An 11,278-nucleotide genomic window follows, 5' to 3' on the forward strand; every position below is an offset into this window, starting at 1 on the left:
CATTTATAGTACTATACTTCCAGCACTGTGCTTCCGGTGTGCTTACGACTTTACTTGAAGTACATAGAATCTAATTTACTTTGAACTTTAATTCAAGTATTTTTGTGTGCACTTTACGCAACACTGTTTAAAAGAAGCAAACACCGTCTGAAAAATCAAGCTCACTCAGCGTTAAACCTCAAAGGAGAAATGATACATCCGCAGTACATCATGGACCAAAAAAAAGAAAAAGCACAAAACAATTAGGCACACAGGAAATGTACCAGCTTTTAAAGCATATCTGTGAAAACACGCCGGTTAATATTTGGCTAGAAGAAATTCGTTAACGAATCAAAATTCATGTATTTTCTTGTTACCATAAAAAAATACAAAATTAACTTCAAAAGTAAATGACAGCTTTATTACGGTAGTTAATAATTTACTCAATTACTATATACCGCGAACGACTCATTTTTCAAGGGCTCAAATTTTCGAGATTTAGGTCAAGGCTCAGGTTTTGGAATAATTCGCGGATTCAGGTTTTCAGGACGCAGTGGGATCTCAATACAGATTCCAGTGTGTTTACATTTTACCGGAATTGTTCTTGGGACCTATTTCTCGCGAATTGTATGCGATTTGCAAAATTCGCGAAAATTAGGTCCTCGCGAAAATTAAGTCATTTACAGTATCGGTGTAATTTCTACCCTACTCAAATTACTTTTGAGGACAATACTCAGTAACTTAACTTCATTACTTTTTGAGTAACTTGTGCATGTCTGCAGAAGGCGGCTCTTTGCTGGCAACAATGAAATATCCCCACTTTTCCCTACCCGTGTACAAATCACCGGCAGGCAGGCGGACGAGCGTCCCGTGCAGCCATAAAGCGGCTTTCCGGGCGCCAGCGATCGATATAATTGTTTTACAGGTTCAAGGTTGAAAGTTCCTGTGCAATGGGTACCAATCTGTGCACTGCGGTAGATTGTAGAAACAGTGCCGAGAAAAAGCTTTTTTTTTTTTTTTTTAACCTTGTGTATGTAAAAAAGAAGCGCTCCCCGGCATCAGTCGGGACAAGCCGTCAAGGTGTTTTTACGCGAGTCGTGTGCCGTGAGAAATAATGTCGCATGAAACGTACTTGCGTATGCTCAGAATAGTTTAGAGTTACGAGCTTGAGTACCAGGCTACATATTTTATAGCCGCGTGCTGCGAGTTGAGTATACCTTCTGCAGTTGGAACAGCTTGAAGAGCGGCAAGCGCTGACTCAAGCCGGCTGTGACCACAACCCATCCATCCAAAGAGGATTGCTAATAATATCGAGGAAAATAGTGCACAATATTGCACCATAGTTGACATTTGGCGCAGTCATATTTGTTGTTCACAATTGCTTCAGTGATTTTTTTATTATTTTTTTTTATTTTTATAAATACTATATTTCTTTGGACATCGAATCTAGCTCGGGCTACTCTCAGAGTTCCACTCACGTGGACGATTTGTTGACAATGAGAAGTGAAACGTCTAAAGAAAGTTCAAATTTGAGTTTAGACATTACTTTCGACACACTGCTATTCGTGTTTAGTATTACAGAGGTATTTTATACGCCTCTCATTGCACCTTGATGTTTGGCTTGGTGGCTGCGGAGCTCTTTTAATTTTCATTTTAGCGCGATCTTCATAAACAGAAACCTGCCTTCAGTCCTACACGAATGCAGTTCATTCCTTTCTATACATCTTAATTCTTAAGAGAATCACAGCGTACATGTGTTGGGTCACCAACCAGCACGTGGATACTCATCGCTTTGGAAGGCGAGCAAGCTACGCACCACACGCACGAACGTTGAAAGTGGCATTAAGCACCAAGGAGCACACGCATGCTACAAGGGTAGCTTCACGTGCTGGTGTCTGCCACAGTAACCTTTTTAAAGAAATTCTAAATCAAATAGCACGGTCCTTCAGTTAAGACGAGCGTGGAAGACACCTGTATTCACATTTCAAGCGTTCTCCGTGGTGCTTAAGTAATTTGTCGAAAAATGTACTGCACGACTCGTCGACATTTCTTTGCCAGCGTGACTGCCAGCTTCTGATAGAAAAAGAACAAATTTGCTAGCAATTTCATGAAACTATACTCGGCGACAACTTTTCTTGGCAATGCCCTGGCGAGGAGGAGAGCCCGCGCACAGCTTTATTCAGCGCTCAAAATGGGAGGGGGAAGGTGTTCCCGTACCCTCTACTGCACTGCCAAGAAAAGACGCCGAGTATAGCGAGCTGCGGCTTAAGCGTACAGAGTTGTAAAAACGGTTATTTCAAGATAATAATTGCTTCTGTTTGTTTTTTTTCTTCTTATAGTTCAGCACGTAAGTCAAGCCAAGGTCATGCATTCTGAAAATAGAAATTATTATCAGCTTCAGATAGCTGGAACGCTCACGTTTTCTGGATGTTAAAAGGATGCTAAACCGAAATCTGTATTCCACAAAACACGTCAGCAGAAGCGTGCAACGGGACGATGCAAACACCAAAACATCACTCATACAGCAACATGTCGAACAGATGACCGTATTTTTCTTAAAAAAGAGGCGCATTTGACAGATATGTTGACGTGTTGTTTCTCGCAGAAAAGTCGACAAGTAGAGGAAACGGCCTCGCGTCTTCTCCGTCTCGCCGCCTTGAGGTGGCGAAGCGTAGAGGAGTAAACGTGACATGTTGACGTCACGCGCCTCGTCGGCCTCGTCCAATCGCAACCTCTTTTTCCAAAAATACGGCCGTCCATTCGAGATATCGGCTAATGGGTGGTGTTGTAGGGATTCTAGCGTCCCGCCTACCGCTCCTGCATTGTTTTCTGAAATCCGAATTTCGGTTCACCATCCCCTTAAGGCCGACCCACATAGGGCGTATTCTCGACGAAGTTACGCGCGTTTCAGCGGGGGTAATCCCGGTATCTGGCGGGCGCTTTTCTCGCCAAACCACACACGGCGCTTTTCGTTGACGTCTCCTCGGCGTTTAGTGCAGTGTAACCCGACTCGCGCCCTTCATGAAACGAAGCAAAATCAAGATCGGCTGCTATATTATTGCCTTCCGCAAGGAGACAGAAATAACTAAATATTGATCAACTGCAAAAACCTAATTTGCTACCGCCTGTTTCATAAATGTTCCTTGCAATCACTGAGTTGCCAACAAGTCCCGGAAGGAGGACCGCGATCTCTGCTCAAAACCCTTCCTTTTATAATTTTTTTCCACATCGCCCGCTACATAGATGGTATTTTCTTCCTTCTCAGTCGTTCATCGCTCGTTCCAAAGAGATATAGCGATTTCGTACAGTTTGCCGATAAACCGTCGAACGCGCCAAGCGACCTCCCACTTCGGCGGCTGAGCCAAGCCAGCCAGCCGGCCGCATAGCTAGGCAAGCCGATTCGCGAGCAACTTCCTGCTGTCGATTCGGGAGCTGATTGGCCGGCACCGCGCCGTACGCTTCCGGATAAGCCACGCCGAAATACGCCGAAGCGTCGAGATCTGTCTCGGTCGGATCGCCGAATTCGCGCGTATTTACGCCGACGTCGAGGCGTCGAGGAAGCGCTCAACCCGACGCCCGCTATACGACGGGATTACGTCCGCCGAAACGCCGACCGTAAATACGTCGCCTATTTGCCCTATGTGGTTTGGCCTTTAGACGTGAGAAAGGCGGGAGCGAGCGTACCCGATTGCTCACCGCGCGCCTCGGTGCCGGCCGGTGATGTCACGTTTGGATGGCGGGGAAAACTGAGGAAAAACTAGGGAGAACGATGTTTCGGTTTCGCAGCGAACAAATTATCACTCTTTAAATTAACTAGAGTGAATCTGGGGAAAGGAGATAGAATTTCAGAATCAGAAAGCCACCCGCATTCAAACGATTCCTTTGGATTAGGTAAGTCAACAAATCAACGGAGTTCTCCTTTAACGGAACGCGTCTATTCTATTAAAGGTTTGCGTAGTACCCCTAATAAACTAAACTTACCAAGCAAATACCCATGAGAAAGGTAGCCGGTCAAAGGACTGAACGATTATATATATCGCAAAAATTCGTATATTTTGTTGTTCTTTTCCAGCGCAAATGTCGAGGACATTCAAACAATAAGGTGTAGACCTCTACTAAAACTGCCCTTTGCACGGTACGCCTACATTTGCTTTATCTTTAAAAAATCCTTTGGAGAGTAGGCAAAAAAAAAAAAAAAGCCTTCTTAACGAAGCTTGATAGTTCTGCAATTGTTGTTGAACTGGCACGCTCTTGACCATAATTATCTCTACTCTGTCGTGTCTATAGCAGAGCCACGTGCTAACTCTAGTAAATTGTCCCAAGTTTAAAGTACTAAAATATGAAGTTTCAACAGGTTTCTTTTTGTTTTCGTCAACCGGCACCGGACATCAGAGGGCGTCTAGAAAAAAGGCACCCTGCACAAATGCTTAGTGACGTGAGTTTGATTAGCGAGCCTACTCACGAGCAGCCCTCTCCAGGCAGGAAAGCACAAGTTCGCAATATTCTTCATACCGCCTAGCGGTAGAAATTGAAATGCGACTAAACCGGGACGCGCCTGGAAGTTGTTGACGTCCTCGGAAAATGATCGAAAAGAACAGAAAACTAAATTATAGCCACTGGCAGGATTAGAGCGACAGCGACGTGCTTCAGCTGTCCCGTCTCCATCGCCAGGTACATTGGTTAGGTATATGTTAAGTCAATGTACAAGCTTTTATAATTGAGGATGCTGCAAATAAATAAATAAAATGCTCTAGTCCATCTTCGAAGAAGGGATACAGGCATTTCCATTACATACATATGCTCTTAGAGTTTCGGCAGGGCTCGTTACTTCTCCATTGAAGTTGCATACAGAACGACGAGTAATATTTATTATTGGCCCTTTTGTATGCATCTTCAATTGGAAAGTAACGAACCCTGAGGAAACTCTAAGTGCGCATTGATGTCTAAATGGAAATGCCTGTATCCCTTCTGCAAAGATCGGATAGTGCATTTTATTTATTTTTATGCAATATTTTCCATTATTTGGTTAACACAGGAGAGAGAAAACAATATATGAAATTAAAACAAACTTGATATTCTGGAGAAGAAATACCTGAATAGGAAATCGAAGTTTTAATTTAAACATTTACTCTAAGAGTACATAAATATCGGCGGCATGAAGGAGCATAATAGTGCCGCGGTCCACTTGGCGATGTTTTGCTTAACCACATCTTGCCTCATGGCTTCGGAGTCTTTTTTTTTTTTTTTTTTTCAACCGACAAATGGATATAGGATAGCACTTCCCACATAATTTGGAGAGCACTACGCCCGGCTTCTTTCTCCCGAGTGTAAAACTTCAATTGGCGCGCCAGTGAAGGCTATATGCAAGACATTTTACATTCTAAATCAATCAATCAATCACGCAATCAATGTTTTTATTTTTCCAAGGCGAGAACGAATTCTCCTTGGAATGCCCTAAGGTACAAAACCTGAAAAGTCGCCTGACAGGGTACCTATGGCAGAGCATAAAAAAGGGCGTTTCACAGACTTACACCCATGGCTACAGTCTTTCAGCAGTTCTTTCAAAATAATACACCCGTTTTAGTAGTAAAATATGGCGTCGTTGCATGGAGCACCTTCCACTTTTGAAGGGTGTAAAAAGAGGGTGCAAAAGTGCCACTGTGAAATAAGGCGAACACCATTTTTGAAGGGTGTTCACTGCACTACCACTCGCTTCAAACAGCTCTAGAGCAGGCTTAGCCAGAGTGTCTAACTGTAATTTTTATCGGTTCCGTTCGGTTAGAGTTCTGGTTCACGGCTTTCAGTTCAGCTTCGGTTCAGTTGCGGAGCGAAAATACCGGTTCGAACCGGTTTGAGCCATAAAATTCAGAAGATATTTTCGAGTGGTTTTGATAATAGGCACTATTTCAACCGTGAAACGAGAAACTTCAAAGATTTTTATCATTCGTACAATCCACTTTTATTTTAAGGAATCGAAAATAAGAAGTTGCGTTATTTAATTTCAACGAAACAGTAAAAGAAAAGCAAGATTAACATACAAAACGTCATATTTACACGACACAACATCTATATTTTTTTTCTTTACTTCAGTGGCATATATCCTACCTGAATCGAAAGGTTATCTGTCTGGTAAGTCGTCTAAAATATCTGCAATTAATACAACTTTGCGTCGCATTATTAAAGGGCGAGTCCTAGTTGTGCTCTTGAACTTAGGAACTAATTACAGTGCATAAAATCATGGAATGGGCACTTCTCACCATATATATAGTTAAATCTACTTTGCGTAATACGTTTAACAATATATATGATGATGAAGCAACTGAGCTAGAACCAAATAATATTTTCAAAATTTGAAAGTAAACGTTTGGCAGAAATCTGCCTGGTTGGGTAAGAACAATTAGAAGGGGGGGAAGGAACGCCCCCTTTTCTATTTCTAAAACTTTCGTGACATTTTCAAGATGTCACGAAAGTTTGAGAACAAGCCATTGCAGTCTACCTTTTAAAGAAGCACTGAGCGGCAACCACAATTAACGCTTGTTTTCCTGAAAAAACATATTTTACATTCAGCACTCTAATGTCGGTGTATAATCATGCATAAAAGAGTGTTCAAAATTATTCAGACTCATCTATACGCACCTTTGTGGCAACTAAGCATCACCTTTGCTAATTTATGATTTCTTGTTGAAAAGAACAAAGTAGTATTTCATTCTCTACTCGACATATTGTATGCTACTTAATTGGTCACATTCTGGCGGTTTGCGTCTACAGTCGTCATAGCTCCGCCACTGGCCCCAGTGTAATTTGTTTTTGTTCTGCCCACAGACACATAAAATTGTTGTTCATATAATAAAAGATGCAATAACAAACATTTATGTGTTTGAGAAGTGAAATGTGTCAGGAACACATAGTTATTTAAGCAGCTTCAAAATCAGATATTTGTTTAAGGCTCTCCTAAATCACTTACATACTATCCAGGATAAGAACGCCCCAAAATATTTGCAGAGCATACTTAAGATAATTTGGCGGTGCATTTACTTATGATGTATATCTTTAAGATGATCAGCACTTTATTCATGTTGTCAAATCTTGAGTCAGTGATTAAATGTATTTTTTATTGTCATCAATAAATTTGACTGTATGAAGTTCAGATAACCGCTTGAGACCGACACGGGAGGACGATACTAGAATACGCCAGTTAGTGAGTCTGCGGAAACTTGCTTTTTTTTGCTCGCCGATTGGCAGTGCGAAACGCTGGATCATGGGGTATGCCGAAAAGGACTGCGTGATCACATAATATAGCTGAAGGCAAATCCCCAAAATGTGCAGAAAATAAATAATAAGTGATATTCTTCTCAACAGTCCCATACACAATGCCTTACAGCAAAACGAAATACCCAGAGATGCATGCAGTGATACTTCTAATTACCCATAAATAGCGCGAAAGACAGACAATATATGTGTAATATAAATCACATTTGGACATCGGCTTGCACGAGCTCGAAACTTCGCAAAATACTGTCTCGGGAGGCTAATGCTATATTCGATTTGAACGTGCATTCGTTAAAGGCTCTGTGCTTTATTAGTCAAGAGCGCTCAATCATTTTATTAGTCTGCCGCATATCATCGCGAGACTGCTATACATACTTCAAAACTTTAAAACTAGGACATCCATTTTTGCTAGTGTGGAGAACAACGCATTTCAGCAGAAAAATGAACTGTTTACCATGGTGTGGACGTGACGTCATTGCACTATAGGCTGGTGGTCACTGCGATTTGTTATTGTTGAGAAAATAAAATTGGGTTGTGCAAAATGAACGCTTCAGTAGGTTTGCGCTCAGCACAAGTCATGTATTTGACAGACGTCAATTATCCTTGGTTGGTGCATCGTCGTGACGAACGGCGCGAGCGTCTAACACCACGAAAACGCGATTTGTGGCAGCAGTGTTTTAGCAAATAAAGTAGTGTGCGAGACCACGCTTTCTTGTCTGTGCCGAACATGCGGAGCAGAGAAACCTTCACAACATACTATGTTCTTACACCAACTCCTCCTCCTTTTTTTTTTCTTTTCTATTTTCGATGCTCCCCCAGAGAGTACTTATTATTCCAGAGAGAATCCCTCCTCCGTTTGGGCTAGGGATGCCGCGAACTTTTTTCGAATCGAAGTTTCGATGATCGAATCAAGCGGTTCGAAAGGTTCGAAAGATTTCGATTTTTCGAATTGTCTATATCGTAAAATTCGACGGAGGTCGAATTTTCGAACTTGTTAAGCTAAGAAGTTCGACGCTTTTCGAACCGTCGAACTTATTATGCTAAAAAATTCGATCTTTTTCGAACTTTCGAACTTATTGCGCTGCAAGGTTCGATGCTTGTCGAACTTTCGAACTTGACTGACCAAAAAATTCGATAAATTTCGAACTTTCGAACTTATTTATCAAGAAAATTCGAAAAGTTTCGAACTTTCGAATTCTGAAAAGTCAGAAGTTCGACGAACTTCGAACTTATAGGGTAAAAGTTCGACGTTCGTCGAACTTCGAAAGACCGGCGGACGGTTTCATTTGATTTCAAGTAGTGGGGTACATTAGTAATTTTTTTTCTCGAACTTTTACACGCGGTGCTGCGTTCCTTACGAAAGACAATGTCATTGATTTCAATGTTCTGGCATGCTTAGGTTTAAAGAAATAAATCCCCGAAGGGGCGAGGGCGGACGACGGGTTTTTGACGATTATCGTTTGTGCCAGATTTGAAGCACGCTGCAGCCGGAGCTATTTATGGTAGATATGTTATACTTTTTTTTAAGAATGATCTATGTATAGCGTAGGTAAGTGCCGTCTTAAGATATGATTATTGTTATTCAACGTGAGTTTCGAAGAAATGTCCAAACATGTATCTGCATGCAATTATGACCTAAACTTGATATTTATTTTCGTCTAAGTTGTTTGAGGTATCGCATTTAAATTAACACCACAGACAGTACATATCATTGCCATCTGCAGAATACAAAATAATATATTTATTGTTTTTTCACGTTAAGGAATAAACTAACTCATGGCAGAAGATTTCTAGTAGTGTTCAAGTTCAGCACGTCATTAAAAGAAAACTTTTTTTTTTTCGCTTCACGTTCCTGGGACGTGTTTCTTTTAGCCTGTACGCATTTTGGTAAAAGAAACTTGTTTCGAAGTTCTGAACCTCTGAATATGCAAGAATAGAACACTTCCGACAAATTCTTGATCGTTTTTTTTTTTCTCCTGCTTTTTATTCCCGCATTTATTCTTTTTTTTTTTTTTTCTTTTGTTACTATCGGCACAGGTGTTTAGGTCGAAAAGACAGCTTTGGACTTCCGAACCACTAAGCATGTGACGAGCAGTGCCTTCTGACAACGAGTTTCTAACAATGACCATCTACGCAACCTTTTATGCAGTGAAGAGCGACAGTAGCTATACATATGCATAAATAATTTCAGATTAAAATAAGCTCGACCACGCCCTCTTTCCCCGTATTGTTTTCTTTAACAGTCCGAAATACCTGCAAGGGGGAGAAGGAGGCTGAAGCCCCCCCCCCCCCCCCCCCCCCCCCCCCCCGCTACCCTCTTTCCCCCGTTTTTCCTCTTCCGACGCCACTTGTATGGTAGAACGCTCCTCGACCTCGAGTTGTGTCGGCTTTTGTGCTTTTTGCGAGGCGATTCCTCCGTCCCACAAAATAAACCTCCAGTACAATTATAAACTTCACCGGATCGGATTACTACCAGCGTGCAAGGGGTGGCGAGCTAGTTTGCCAGGTCGCTTCAAGGTTTCTCTGAGCCTCAACCTCCTGCTCGCCCCTGGCCGTTTCGAACTGGATGAGTCTCGTAAAACAGTGTGTTCGTGCAATCACTACTGCGTGATAAAGACCCCCCCCCCCCCCCCCCCGGGGGGCTGGCGGTCACAATTCTGCACTGGCAAATATTCTAGCACGTCCGAGACACTCGTCGTCTCATTTAATTGCCTTACCAACTTCGCAGAATCTAGATATCACACCCTAACTTTTCTAAACTTGATTTTGTGAAAACAAGTGAGTCGTGAAAACGTTATTTGAAACTGAAACTGTAGAAAAACTTGAAAATCGGACTTCGAACTTTGAAAACTTGGATTAGAAAAAAATTCAAAATCTTCAAAGTTTTTTTTTTTTTTATTTAGCGTTAAAAGAGAATCGAAACTTTCGAACTTTTCGAACTTTATGCCAAAAGAAATTCGAAATCTTCGAATTGTTCGACCTTCATGTCTATAAAAATTCGAAGCGTTCGAAGTTTTCGAATTTTTTTACAAAGAATTTTGAAATCTTCGAATTTATCGAACCTGAGGTAAAAATATATTCGAAATATTCGAATTCGAAATTTTAGAAACCGTGAAAGCTTCGAAATTTTCGAATTCGAAACTCCGCTGTGGACAAAAGTTGCGAATTTTTCGAAATCGAACCTCGGTCGGTACGAAAATATCGAAATTTTTCGAAATCGAACCTAAGTTCGCTTCGCAAATATCGAAACCTTTCGAAATCGAACCTAGGGTGGTTCGCGACATCCCTAGTTTGGGCGGGTGAATTCGACAATTATATTTGTGCCATTTGTTACCAGTAATCCTTCATTTGTTTTATTTTGCACCTAAAACTATAACGTTTAAACAAGATAAGGAGGTGGTCGACGTTTGGGGATGAACTTGAGAACGACACTCCCGTGAGAATTTGAGCGGCTGCCAACTTTGGGTTGTCCCACTGAGACTACCAGGATTTTTATTTTCAGGTATCCCTCTAGTACACACTTGTGGTTCTATGTTAACCATGTTGAATAAACCTGAGACTGGGGCAGAAATGAACATATAAGTCGAAGGAACAGAAAAGGACAGGACGACGTCTCAAACTTAGCTACCATGGTTTATTTAGCCCGCCTCCTTATATATAAATAGCCCACAATCAGCCACCACCAACACACAGGGGCAACCTCTAACCAGTTCAAACGCCAAACTCTCCAATCGACCCAACCAACACAAAGAGACAAAGGTTGCCCTTTGTGTTGGTGGTGGCTGGTTGTGGGCTATATAAAGAGGCGGACTAAATCAACCTGGTAGCTGAGTTTAAGACGTCGTCCTGTCCTTTTCTGTTCCTTCGACTTATATGTTCATTTCTGCCCCAGTCTCGGGTTTATTCAACATGGTTAACATTCGCCAGCTCGCCTGCACCTTTACTATATCATCCTTGTAGTTCTACTTATAGTCGTATTAATAAGTCACATTTAGTCCTTTAAAGGCTTCTATTCTCGAGGACAACTTCC

Source organism: Ixodes scapularis, unplaced genomic scaffold (assembly GCF_016920785.2).
Source record: "Ixodes scapularis isolate PalLabHiFi unplaced genomic scaffold, ASM1692078v2 PGA_scaffold7__128_contigs__length_106722199, whole genome shotgun sequence".
Lineage (NCBI taxonomy): Eukaryota > Metazoa > Arthropoda > Arachnida > Ixodida > Ixodidae > Ixodes > Ixodes scapularis.